At 35.9% G+C, this 12,391-nt stretch overlaps 1 long non-coding RNA gene across 1 annotated transcript in view; it reads right to left on the bottom strand.

Moving 5' to 3' along the window:
• Window positions 1–1,734: 1,734 nt before the first annotated feature.
• The window catches only part of LOC144365430 (uncharacterized), a 52,803-nt gene continuing 42,146 nt past the window's right edge, over window positions 1,735–12,391 (bottom strand). Inside the window, exon 5 of the long non-coding RNA XR_013423844.1 lies at window positions 1,735–1,916. This is a non-coding gene — a long non-coding RNA (uncharacterized LOC144365430). The remainder of the gene's footprint in view (window positions 1,917–12,391) is intronic.

Raw genomic sequence — 12,391 nt, 5'->3', positions numbered from 1 at the left:
GAATCTAACAATAAGTCTTATCCATTCATTAAAATATTTTTTGTTCTTTTTAGATATACATGAGAGTACAGTGTATTTTAACATGTTATACATACATGGAGTATTACTTATTCTAATTAGGATCCCATTCTTGTGGTTGTACATGATGTGGGGTTACACTGGTCATCTATTCCTATATGACCAATGTATCCATGAAGGTGCATGAGCCCATACATTGTGATGAGAAAATATTAAAACAAAATTAAAAAATAAAACGATGGCCTTTCTGATATTTTCAACTGTAATAAGCACAGTGCAGATGTCTTTCCTATTCCTATCCTCCCTTCCTTTCCTTCATTCCCTTTTGTCTAATCCAGTGAATTTCTACTCTATATAAAGTGTTAGCATCTGCATATCAGAGAGAACATTCAGCCTTTGGTTTTGGGGGATGGGCTTATATCACTGGCATGATAGTCTTCAGTTCTATCCACTTACTGGCAAATGCTTTATGGTAAGTTTTACTAATTCTTCTTAGTTCCCACCTCACTTCCTCATGGGAGTCTTTTGTCTTTGACCTTGGATCAGATAACTTTTCCTTCTTGTCATCACACCCCCTTATCTTCTGTAACCAGTTATCACATGTACCATTGTCTAATCGATGTGACTTTTCCTAGGCTAGACTGTGAGCGCCACATAGGCAGAGAGACCTACTAGGTCTGTTTCACCCATGCAGTCCATGCATCCAACAGAACTACTGACATGCAGTAGGTATTCAGAAAATATTTGCAGGATACATGAGGAGACAAATGTATGAACAGAAGCACAATGTCTATTGAATAAGTGGTTATATTTCCCACTATGTATTATGGAACTCAACTTTTAAGTGTATAACCAATATAGTATTGGAAGTATCAAGGAAACAATTAGTTATATTTTATTCTTGTTTCCACAACAATTTTATGTGACTATGTCAATAGTATTAATTGCAGATTTGATAACATAACTCACATGTTTAAGAGGAAGAGGAATATTTAAGATAGTATAACTTGCTCATTACTGGTGAACAAATAATAAAGAAGAGATTTATTATTGCACAAATGACTTCATTATCTTCAACTGCTCAGATGAAAGAAATCTGTTCACATAAAAAGGCATATTAGAAGCATGCATTTAGTTCTATTGTAAATATATTAAGAAGAATCGCTTTAAGCAACTCATGAAAAAAAATATGGTTTACTTCCTTGCTTTTGCTGAAACCTTATAATATTAAAGTTTCACAAACCAGAATATTTTCAATAGTATGTATGCCTATATGAATAAATACAATCTGTTACACTTAAAACCAAAAAAAATTAGTGCACAGAAAAAGTATAACACATGAATTTATCATTATATATTTTCTTCATCTTTATTTTAAATAATTAGAATTTGGTTATTTTTCTCTAACAATTGTCCCCAAATGACAGAAACCTTATTCAGAAGGAAGGGGCAGGCTGCCTCATTTATGACTTCATTGAGAAGAAAAAAGAGATGATGAGATAAACCTGCTTTATATAGTACATCACATTTCTCAAATATTACACAGAACTTTCACCTTTCTGGAAGCTTATATTTCAAAATTGTTTAATCTGACTCATTTAAAGTCTAAATATATACATAAGGTAAATAAAACTCAAACCAAATTTATCTCTCTGGTAGCCAAACATCTATATTTGGAAGTGTATTCTAAGATAGGTAAACATCAGAACAGGAAGGTTGGAGTTTAGAACTTTATTAAAAAACAATCACAGTTTTCAATTTTTGTGTGTTTGGTTCGCATTTTCTTCTCAGACATTTGGAGTAGGAAGAATTTGATTTTAAGCATGGCCTCTGATCTTATTTGGAGACATTTTTTTTCTTGTTTCTTTTATTTTTGGCCAAGATGAGTAGGGTATACCCTGGGGAGAGATTAAAAAAATAATAAGGGAGCTGGAGTCATAAATATTATCCACACATAAACTTTAAACAGAAAAAGAGTAAGCCCAACACACACGTGTTATAAATCCAATTCTGTTTGTGAAAAATGGATACTGGCACACTTTCAAGACATGTAAGGACAAAAGATCAATTTGAAAGCTGTGATACAGGAGACCGATGCTTTCTACTACACAGTGACTATCAGTAAGAACCAGGTAGCAGAATTCAGACTCATAGCTGTGCAAATTTCCACAGGGTCATAATATTTTTAAAATTTAACTTGAGTGAAATATCCAGACAATTGTACACTGGATGGTTTTCAGTTCTCTTTTTATACAACATATTCAGACAGATACTATTATGTCTTGAACTTTAGTTCCTCTCCCTTCCAACCCAAGGTAGTAAATCAAGAAGAACATTTCAGTTTACTTATTGGAAACTATTTCGCCTCCTACTTACCAACAGATTAGAGCTGGTTGAACAGGTATTTTATAGAAGTATTAAAATGATAAAGCCAAATATCAATCAGGTTAACTGCCAACACTATAATGCAGCTACACACAAGGATTGGACAGGGTGAGTTAGTCATGCTGGGAGATGGGGCAGCTCTGCAGCCATGACTCAGAAGGTGTTACCTGCCTACCTCACCATGTACCTACAAGTTGTATTTTAGCAGCAAATCTTTCCTTTGATGATCACCTATTTACATAGTGCATTTCCTTTCATAGGCTTTCAAGGAGAAGGCTGTGAAGCAGGACCCCATAATTTGCCTGTGGTGGAAGTATGCCTTTGCCTGTGTTGGGAGACCTGGCCTGTCTTCCCTACCTTGTTGCTGCACTACTGAAAGTCTCAGCTGAGTCACAGAGCAGAGGATTTCATGTGTGCGATCTGCCTCATAACCTGGTCCAAATCCCCGATTTGATGTTTCCTGATTTTACAGATGAATATGCAGAAGACCAGAAAAAACTAAGTGTTTGGATTCAGGCCATTGAATGTGTTAGCAGGAGCACAACTTGAATGCTGGGCTTCTGATTCCCCCAAACCAGGTCTCTGTCGCCTTTAACAATCGTCTCCAGACTTGTTTCCCTGAGTGGTAACATTTTTAAAGCTCAGAATCAATATACACTTGCCAATGTTTTATTTTGCCAGAGGGAGACATTAAAAACACATCCATCAACCACTTTATATTATTATTATTTAATAGAAGGAATGGCATTTTAGCATACAAAGGGGGAAGAACATACAATAAACACAACAGGCGTGTTCTAAATTAAGTAAATTTGATTTTATGGAAATCTCACTACCTTGTCTTTGTTTTGCTTATTTTGTTGCAGGCCAGTAAACACCTCATCATAGATCAGTATTCATCTTACTATTGCATCCTCGTTTACAGGCTCTCTGCTTCCATTTCACGCAGAAGAGAATTCCCTTGGAAGAATGAACTTAAACAGCAGGTTAAACTGATTATGAAATTGAGTTTTCTTCATCTCCTTCTCTTTATCCTTCTTCAACTCTGATAAGCATATATTAATTATAGTGGATTGTTATTTTTGAATGAGAACACCTTTTCCTGGTAGAAGCAGTTCTGTGAAATGTTAGGGTACCTGAGACTAACCACTCACCACATGTGGTTTTTATGTACTTCAAATGTGGTTAGCTCCAACAGAAATGTGCTGCAGGTATAGGAGACAACCAAGTTTTTTTTTTTGGTTGTTGTTGTTGTTATTGTTTTTGTTTTTGTTTTTTACAAAACAGAATGCAAAATGCACATGAGTGATTTTTATATTGATTACTTATTGAAATCATGATAATGCATAATGCGAACCTATTAGGTTAAAATGCTATCACAATTTTTCCTGTTTCATTAGTCTTACTTTTCAAAATGTGAATATAAGAAAACTTAACCTGACATATGTGGCTCCCATTTATGGCTCCTGTTTCTTTCTGCTGGACCTCACTGGTCTTTAAGCCATAAGCACTGTGGCTGAAATACTCAGGTCCCCAGAGGTTACACATGACTGAGTCCTTTCCAAAACAGCCCCGACCTAGTAGCAGTGCACACATTCCATGTCTGGTGAGATGATGGCTTTGCTGCTAGAACCAATTCTGTTCCTCAGTGATTTTTTTTTTTTTTTTTAGCCAAGTGTAAATTCTGCCACTCCTGTAAGAGCTGAAGGGATAAAGCAGAGGCAAGCACTAGCTTCTTTGAAATACCAGGAGCATCTAAATAAATTCAGGTGCTTATCCATATAGGCTTCCAAAGTAGATTCTGTCTGCCCTGTAGAATACAAATAGGGAGCTGTACCTTCATTGCAGAAGCCTTTATTACACTGTCCACATTAGTAAACAGAGCACACAGGCAGAAACATTCTGGAAAAGCAAATACAAAAAGAATGTGCATCCAGAAACCTTTGGGGTGCTTAACAACATGAAAATCTTTTTCTTCCATTTTCCTAAATTAAAGACATTGTTTGTGACAGAAAATTTAGGGATTTTCCCTGTAATTTGAAAGAATGACCACAAAGACTGCTGTTTTCTCTAAATCTTGATAAACCCAACCTTTTTCCAATTAGCAGATCCTACTGACGTTAATGTACAATGGTAGATTACTTTTTTCTTCAACATATAATTCCATTTGCTAGTTGGGTCATAGGCTGCAGTTTTATAGGTTGGATGGTTGGTCTACAGCATCACAGAATTATTCAGCATGGTTTTTGATGATGACCTTACCCTACCTTCCAGGTATTCTGCAGCTGAGGACAGAGTGAGACGGTCTGTGTGCATTGTTTAAAATGACTCCAGTGACTCACTGGTCCATGGCCTCTGTCCAGTTAAACTGCTAATCTCCAAGTTGGCAAGACCATGTTTTGGTATTATTTTTTGAAAGGCTTCATAGAAATGGTTGTTGCTATGCATTTCACATACGGGGGAAAAAATAAAAAGGAAAAGAAAAAAGTCCAGGCCGCCTCATTCTGCAGCTAGATTACTGTAATAGCCTGATAGTTGGCTTCTTTTCCATCCCTCACAAACTTAATCCATCCTGTATATGGCTGCCAGGGGAGTCTTCTTTAATTTACCTTTGTCATCATATCAAACCTATAGCATATCCCGGTGTACAGGGAGTAGCACATCTAGTCTAGTCTCATTCTGACCTGAGAAACTCATACAGAAATCTTTTACCTGTATTCAATTTTATTTCCTATGATTGGAACCTCTCCCTGTTTTATTTGTTCTTTTCTTTCTTTTTATCTTCTGTTTTCTTTTATTTTTGTTGTGCAATACTGGGGATCAAACCCAGGTTCCTGTTCATGTTAGGCAAGCATGGTACTGCTGAACTCCATCCCTTTGGTTATTCTTGACCATCCTGAACTTCCTGCTTCCCTTGTCCGCTCTTGCAATCCCCGCAGGATTTGCCATTGACTCTGCTTATTATAAGCGAAGCATTTTTCAAGGCCCTTCTTTCATGACTCTTCAGGCTTTCAAAAATCTCTTCATTGTCTAATGAACTTACCTCTAATTTTTAAAACCACTTGAATTCTTCCCTCCTTTCTTGCATATGTTACCATTCCCCCCACAGTTGGACTGTAAGTTTCTAGATATTGGACATCAAACCCAGCAGAGTTCTAGACTCATGGATTAGGTTGTTTAAAAGCAGGGATGCTTGTTTCCGTAGACCTGATTCTGAAATTCTAGCTCTATACCGTATTTAATTTCTGTAAGGCAATTTTGTTGGTCTGTTATGATTTAGATCTGAGGTGTCACCCAAAAGTGCATGTGTGGGACATGCAAAAAGGTTTAGAGGTGAAATGATTGGGTTATGACAGTTTTAAGATAGTTAGTGAGTTAATCTCCTGATAGGGATTAACTGGGTGGTAATAGTAGGCAGTTAGTGTGGCTGGGGTAGGTATGACTTTGAGGTACATATTTTGTCTGTTGTGAGGGGGTATCTTTCTCTCTTTCTTTCCCTTTCCCTCTCTCTCTCTGCTGCCTGGTGGCTGTGTCCTGAGCTGATTTTCTGCACCACACTCTTCGCCATGATGTTCTGCCCCACTTCCAGCCCATAGCAATGGAGCAAGCCATCTATGGTCTGAAATATCTGCAACTGTGAGCCCCCTATGAATTGTCCTCCTCTAAAATTGTTCTTGTCAGGTTTTTTTTTTTTTTGATCACAGCAGTGAAAACACTGACTACATCTCCAAAAGAACAAACATGGAGCCAAATTCATGGTTGGTAATAGATTCAATAAGATCTCCGTAATAGGTTTCCTATCTTTCTGCAAGCAAAATTTTGAAAGAGGGGGCAAATGGAAGTGCATGAGGATACTAAGCAGGAAGCATGGAATGAAATAAATATACTATGGTGAGGGCAGGGCTGAGTATAACAACAAAAGTGATTGGTGTGGATGATAAATGTGGATGACAAATTCATTTCACATAGGGTTACCTTTCAATATACCGCTAACATTTTATTTCTTTTAAGTAAGCCAGTGGTATTTAGTTATCATGGGTAGCTGAAAATTCTAACATTATCATTTCTCTGGTTAAAAGCCTTGGGAAGTCAGGTGTGGTAGCATAAACCTATAATCCCAGTGGCTCCAGGGTCTGAGGTAGGGGGATTGCAAGTTCAAAGCCAGCCTCTGCAAAAGCAAGGTGCTAAGCAATTCAGTGAGATCCTGTCTCTAAATAATATATATATATATATATATATATATATATATATATATATATATATATATATATATATATATATAAATGGGCTGGTTATATGGCTCAATGGTTGAGTGCCCTTGAGTTTCAATCCCTGATACCAAAAAAAAAAAAAAAAAAAAAAAAAGCCTTGGGAATTTCCCTATCACCTAGGATCAGCTCTACATGATCTGGCCCTGACATGCTCCACTAATTTTATGTCCATTTCACACCTGCTTTACACTGTGTGCATCAGCTGAGCACAATCACCCTTTCCCAAAAGTACTATACTTTTGAGCCTGACCTTCTCTTTCTTTCCTAAATACTTCTATTTCTTTTCTTTCCTTCATTTTGCATTTACGGACATTTAATCCTTCAAGCCTTGGCTTGGATTTATCTCCTCCATAGATAAAACTTTCCCCAGTTTTCTCAGGATTATCATATATGTCTGAATGTAAAGTGAGCATTTTCTTTAAAAAAAAATCATCCCTTGAAAAAGAAGGAGGTTCCCTTAATTCTTTTCAAAGTATCTTATAAAATGAAGAATTCTCTTGATCTCTATTTTGAGTAACTATTTATTGTTTGGGGGATGTCATATTAAGATAAATTCTTATTATTAGGGCTTATTTGTGTTCCAGATTAGGTTGTTTTTTAATTGTAGCAAATATGTTTATACAGATTTTTTTTGTGTGGGGGGGTATACTGGGAATTAAATTCAGGGGCACTCGACCACTGAGCCACATCCCCAGCCCTATTTTGTATTTTTTTTTTAGAGACAGAGTCTCACTAAATTGCTTAGTGTCTCACTTTTGCTGAGACTCTCTTTGAACTCAAGATCCTCCTGCCTCAGCCTCCCAAGCCAGTGGGATTACAGGCATGTGCCACCAAACCTGGTGTTTATACAGACTTAATTTTTTTCCCAGGGCAATATCATGCCTGAAAATAGGACATTAATGAGAATAAACTTCCAAACCAACAGGAGCTGAAGAGTGGTCCTGGCTGAGAGTTAGCAGGAAGGCAAGAATCAGTCTTACAACTTCCAGGAACTAAACTGTTTTCAACAGCATGAACAAGCTTAGAAGTACATTCTCCCACAGAGCTTATAGATGAGAACTCAGGCCAACTGACACCCTGATTTCAGCTTTGTGACACTTGACCAGAGAATCTGTCCATACCGATGCCATGCTTTTGACCCCCTCATGTATGGTAAGTTGTTACAGAGCAATAGAAAACAAATACAATTCACTGTGGGATGCTGCAGGACTTTGGTTGACTTCAGTGTGGCCAGTTAGAATGCAAGGTCCACTCAGGAGGAAGCTTGGCACATTCCTCAGCCCTCACAGAGTGTCTGGAACATCGAAGTCTTTAATAGATACTGTGGACTCACAGAGTTTTCCTTGACTTCATAATTCTTTTTTTTTCTTTGCTGTCGAGGAACATGTTGGAATTTTATGACACACAGAAAGAATATTTATGTATCCTTGAACTTGCTTAATGTGAACCTGACTCAAAGATTTGGATCCATATTAATTGTGCCCAGGAATATTGGTTTCTGATCAGACATTGTAGAGACAAAGTCCTGAAGAAATGAATTAACTATAGCAAAGGTCACTTTGTACAGGACATAGCCTAGTAAATTCACCCTTCTGGGTCAATGTGACAGCTGATTTTGTGTTGACTTTGCTAGTCTATGATGTGCAGGTATTTAGTCAAACATTATGGATATTTCCCTGCAGATATTTTTGGATGAGAGTTGTGTTTTAATAAAAGGACTTTGAGTAAAGCAGATTGTCTGCTATATTGTGGGTCTTATCTAATCAGTTGAGTTTCCTAAATGGAACATCATTCACTTATTTAAAGCCTTGAGTGGATGCATTAGATCACAAGATCATTCTGAGCTTCTTAGTTCTCTTTTATTTAAAACCTTAAAAAAGAAATTTGCTAAAAATATGCACAATTTTTTCTCAAATCTAAACTTTAGTTTCCCACACGTGGAATGCTGGAACATGCTACTTTATTCCCAAAAAACTTTACAACAAATGTGAAATATTTACGAGTGAATCGCGAGTAATTCCTGGGATAGGCTCATTGGAAAATGTAGTATTTGAAAAGATAGATACAAAGGAAAAGGAATCCAGAAAGAAGGGAAATATGATATTCTCCCAATATATTATAGAGGCAAATAAATAAAAATAAAATGAAATACACCTGGATATTAGAATTATTTGAATTATTACTTAATATTGGAGGTGGTGAGAAATCAAGACTGGTCAAGGGCAAACAGTGTAAGCTTTGAGGAACTATCACTGTGGGTAAAATGAGACTACTTAAAGTTATTCTTTAAGGAAAGATATGGGAAAATCCCAATATAGTAATATTTACTAAGGTAAATATAAGCAACAGATGTTGTTTTTATCTTGTTATCAAGGAAAAAATATTCAAAACAGGACCCAGCAGACAGGATGCATTAATTCTGATTCATTACATCTAATGTTTTGAATTTCTGAATAAGTTATTAAATAGATGATAATACTAATAATGGATACTATGCTCTGAGCGTTGTCCATGTACTTAAGATGTGATTACATGCTCATTTCTCATGATAATCCTACCAAACAGGTAGTGTTTTTATACCTATTTTTGAAAATACCCATTTTTACATTTTACCCATTTCTTTGTGGTATCAAAAATGTAAGTAACTTGTCAAATATTACTGTGTGTGGCTGGAGCCAGTGTTTACCATGTTATCTATGGTAAACACCATGTTTAGAGCTCAAACTCATAATTAATGCTACTTAGAAGTCTTTTAGGCATAAGTGTTTACTGCAAAGCAGAATAGATTCAACAGTATATGTTAAAACTATAATATTGTTGAAAAATAAAGAATGATAAATAGGACAACAAATATGCAGTGTCCAATTTATAAGTAAAAAAATGATCAAATATTGATAATCTCAAGTTACAAGTTCAAGTTGCATCAAACCCATTGCTATCAGCCCAGTAGTATGATTTGGATCTGGTTTGTTCCCTCCAGGACTCTTGTTGAAATCCGATTCCCAATGTAACTGTGTAGAGAGGTAGTTGAGAATTAAGAGTTGTTTGTGTCATAAGGGCTCCACCCTCATAAAAGTATCAATGCCATTTTGGGGGAGTAGGTTAATTCTTGTGGGAATGAGTCCTTGCTCACATAAAATTGAATTAGCTACTGCAAGGGAGAATTGTTATAATATAAAGCTGCCTCTTGTGTTTTTCCCTTTCGTATGGATCCACTTTCCCTTTCATTTTTCGGTTGTGTTGTGATGCTGCATAAGACTCTCATTAAATGTGACCAATCTTGGATTTCCAACCTCCAGAAATGTGAGCTAAATGACCTTTCTTCCTTTATAAATTTTTCAGTCTCAGGTGTTCTGATATAGTAACTATAAACAGACTGAGACACAGGATAACAGCAAAATTTCATTGATCACTTTAATGTGCTACTTTTTAAATTTAGTTTTAATTAATTTGAAGATTATAAAAAGGCATCACATGTTCTTATGATCTTGGCCCTATTAATCTTATTTTTGAAAAAATCCTGAACTTTCTCCAGCATAGATTTTTACACCTGGGTATTTTCAGAAAATTAACCACAATTTTAAGGAACGTTTAATAATATGTGTTATTATCTTGAAATTGCCAGTCATTAACATATTGTTTTAAACAAATATCTCATTTATCATGAAAATAATAAGTTTTTATAAAAAAAAATCATGCTAACTTAATAATTTGGTTTATTCCTAATTATATTATTATTATTATTATTATTATTATTATTATTATTATTAGTAGTAGTAGTAGTAGTAGTAGTAGTACTAGTAGTAGTACTGGGGATTGAACTCAGGGGCATTTGACTGAGCCACATCCCCAGCCATATTTTGTATTTTATTTAGAGACAGTGTGTCATTGAGTTGCTTAGCACCTTGCTTTTGCTGAGGCTGGCTTTGAACTTGAGATCCTCCTGCCTCAGTCTCACAAACTGCTGGGATTAAAGGCATGCACCACTGTACCCAGAAGGATACTCTTTTAATATTAAAAATTTTGTCATGTGTGGTGGTGCAGGCCTGTAATCCCCAAAATTCAGGAGGCTAAGGAAGGAGCATCACAAGTTAAAGACCAGTCTAGGCAACTTAGCAAGACTCTGTCTCAAGTAAAAAATAAAATGGGATGGGGATGTAGCTCAGTGGTAAGTGACCTTGGATTCAATCTCTAGTACCACATGTTAATATAGTAATGTTATAAAATATATAATATTAATATATACAAATATATAGTTTTTTTGCCTAAAAACATTAATTTTTATGCTCCCAAACTTAGAATGCTGTATCCTTGATTTTTTCTATTCTTTGAGTTATCTCTTCACCTTGAATTTTTTCCAAAAACCATGATATTTGAAGTTCTTTCTCATATGTCTCTATTTGCAAAACTTTTTCTGATAGCTACTTTTTAGAAGTGAACTCTGTCTTTTGAATTCCCATAATATTTTGTTTGCACGTCTGTTGTGACTCATTACTTATTAGTGTTCATGCTTTTTCACCATACCTGTAAATCTCAGTCCCATTTTTCTCTCAGTGGTCTTTTATTTAGATTAATTACAACAGATTAATTACATGGATTTGTCTATCTTCTATTACTCGAGATGTTTTCAGCAATGTTCCAAAACTCCCCATTCAAACTGGTTTAAATAATATATAGACTTCTGCAAATAGAATGAGCTCCATCAAGGCAGCAGAAGTTCAGTGCTATTATTGTGGATCTGGGTTCTCTTCATCTGTCAACTCTGCCAACTTACGCATCTCAGATTTGCTTCCATGCCTGTTTCATATTTGGAAGATGGTTGTCCCTGAGTGCATGTGCATATTCACATTAAAAAATTCCCAGAAAAACAGAACAATGATCTCTTCTTTTGTTAGTATTTTTAAATTTTTATTTTAAGTAAAGACACCACTGAACAGACCTGTGGTAGACTTTTCCTCATGTTATAGGGCTTGTATTAGATATGTCTTAATCCATTTTGTGCTACTATAATAGAATACCTGAGACTGGCTAGTTTATAATGAAAACAAATTCATTTCCTCAAATTCCTGAAGGCAGGGAAGTCCATGAACAAGGTGCCTGCATCCATAAAGCTTTTTTGTTTGTTTTTTTGCTGCATCACAACATGGTAGAGGGTAGAAGGGCAATATGGCAAAAGCGGACCAAACTTGATTTTTCATAATGACATTTGTCTATACATGAGGGCAAAGCTCCATGACCATTAAACCTTTCCTTCCAACACTGTTGCATTAGGGATTAAGTTTCCAACACATGAATGTCTGGGGACACATTTGAACCATAGCATTCTGCCTCTGGCCACCCAAATTTATATCCTTCTCACATACAGCTTATATTAGTTCCACCCCAAATAGCCTCAAAAGTCTTAACTCATTCTAACATCAACTCAAAAGTCAAAAACCCAGAGTCTCATCTAAATCAGATATGGGTGAGACTCAAAGCATGATTCATCCTAAGGCAAATTTCTCTCCAGCTGTGAGCCCTGCAAAATCAAACATATTATGTGCTTCCAAAATACAAGGGTGACACAGACATAGAACAGACATCCCCATTCTAAAAGGAAGCAAAAGAAAAGAAAAAAGAAGTAATAGGTTCCACGTAAGTTCAAAATCCAAAGGGCAATAGACATTTGATCTTAAGACTTGAGAATAACCTTTGGCTCCATGTCCTACAGTTCAGAT

This window comes from Ictidomys tridecemlineatus, chromosome 7 (assembly GCF_052094955.1).
Source record: "Ictidomys tridecemlineatus isolate mIctTri1 chromosome 7, mIctTri1.hap1, whole genome shotgun sequence".
NCBI lineage: Eukaryota > Metazoa > Chordata > Mammalia > Rodentia > Sciuridae > Ictidomys > Ictidomys tridecemlineatus.
The sequence above is the reverse complement of the archived record's forward strand: the minus strand, read 5'-3'. Positions and strand labels throughout refer to the sequence as shown.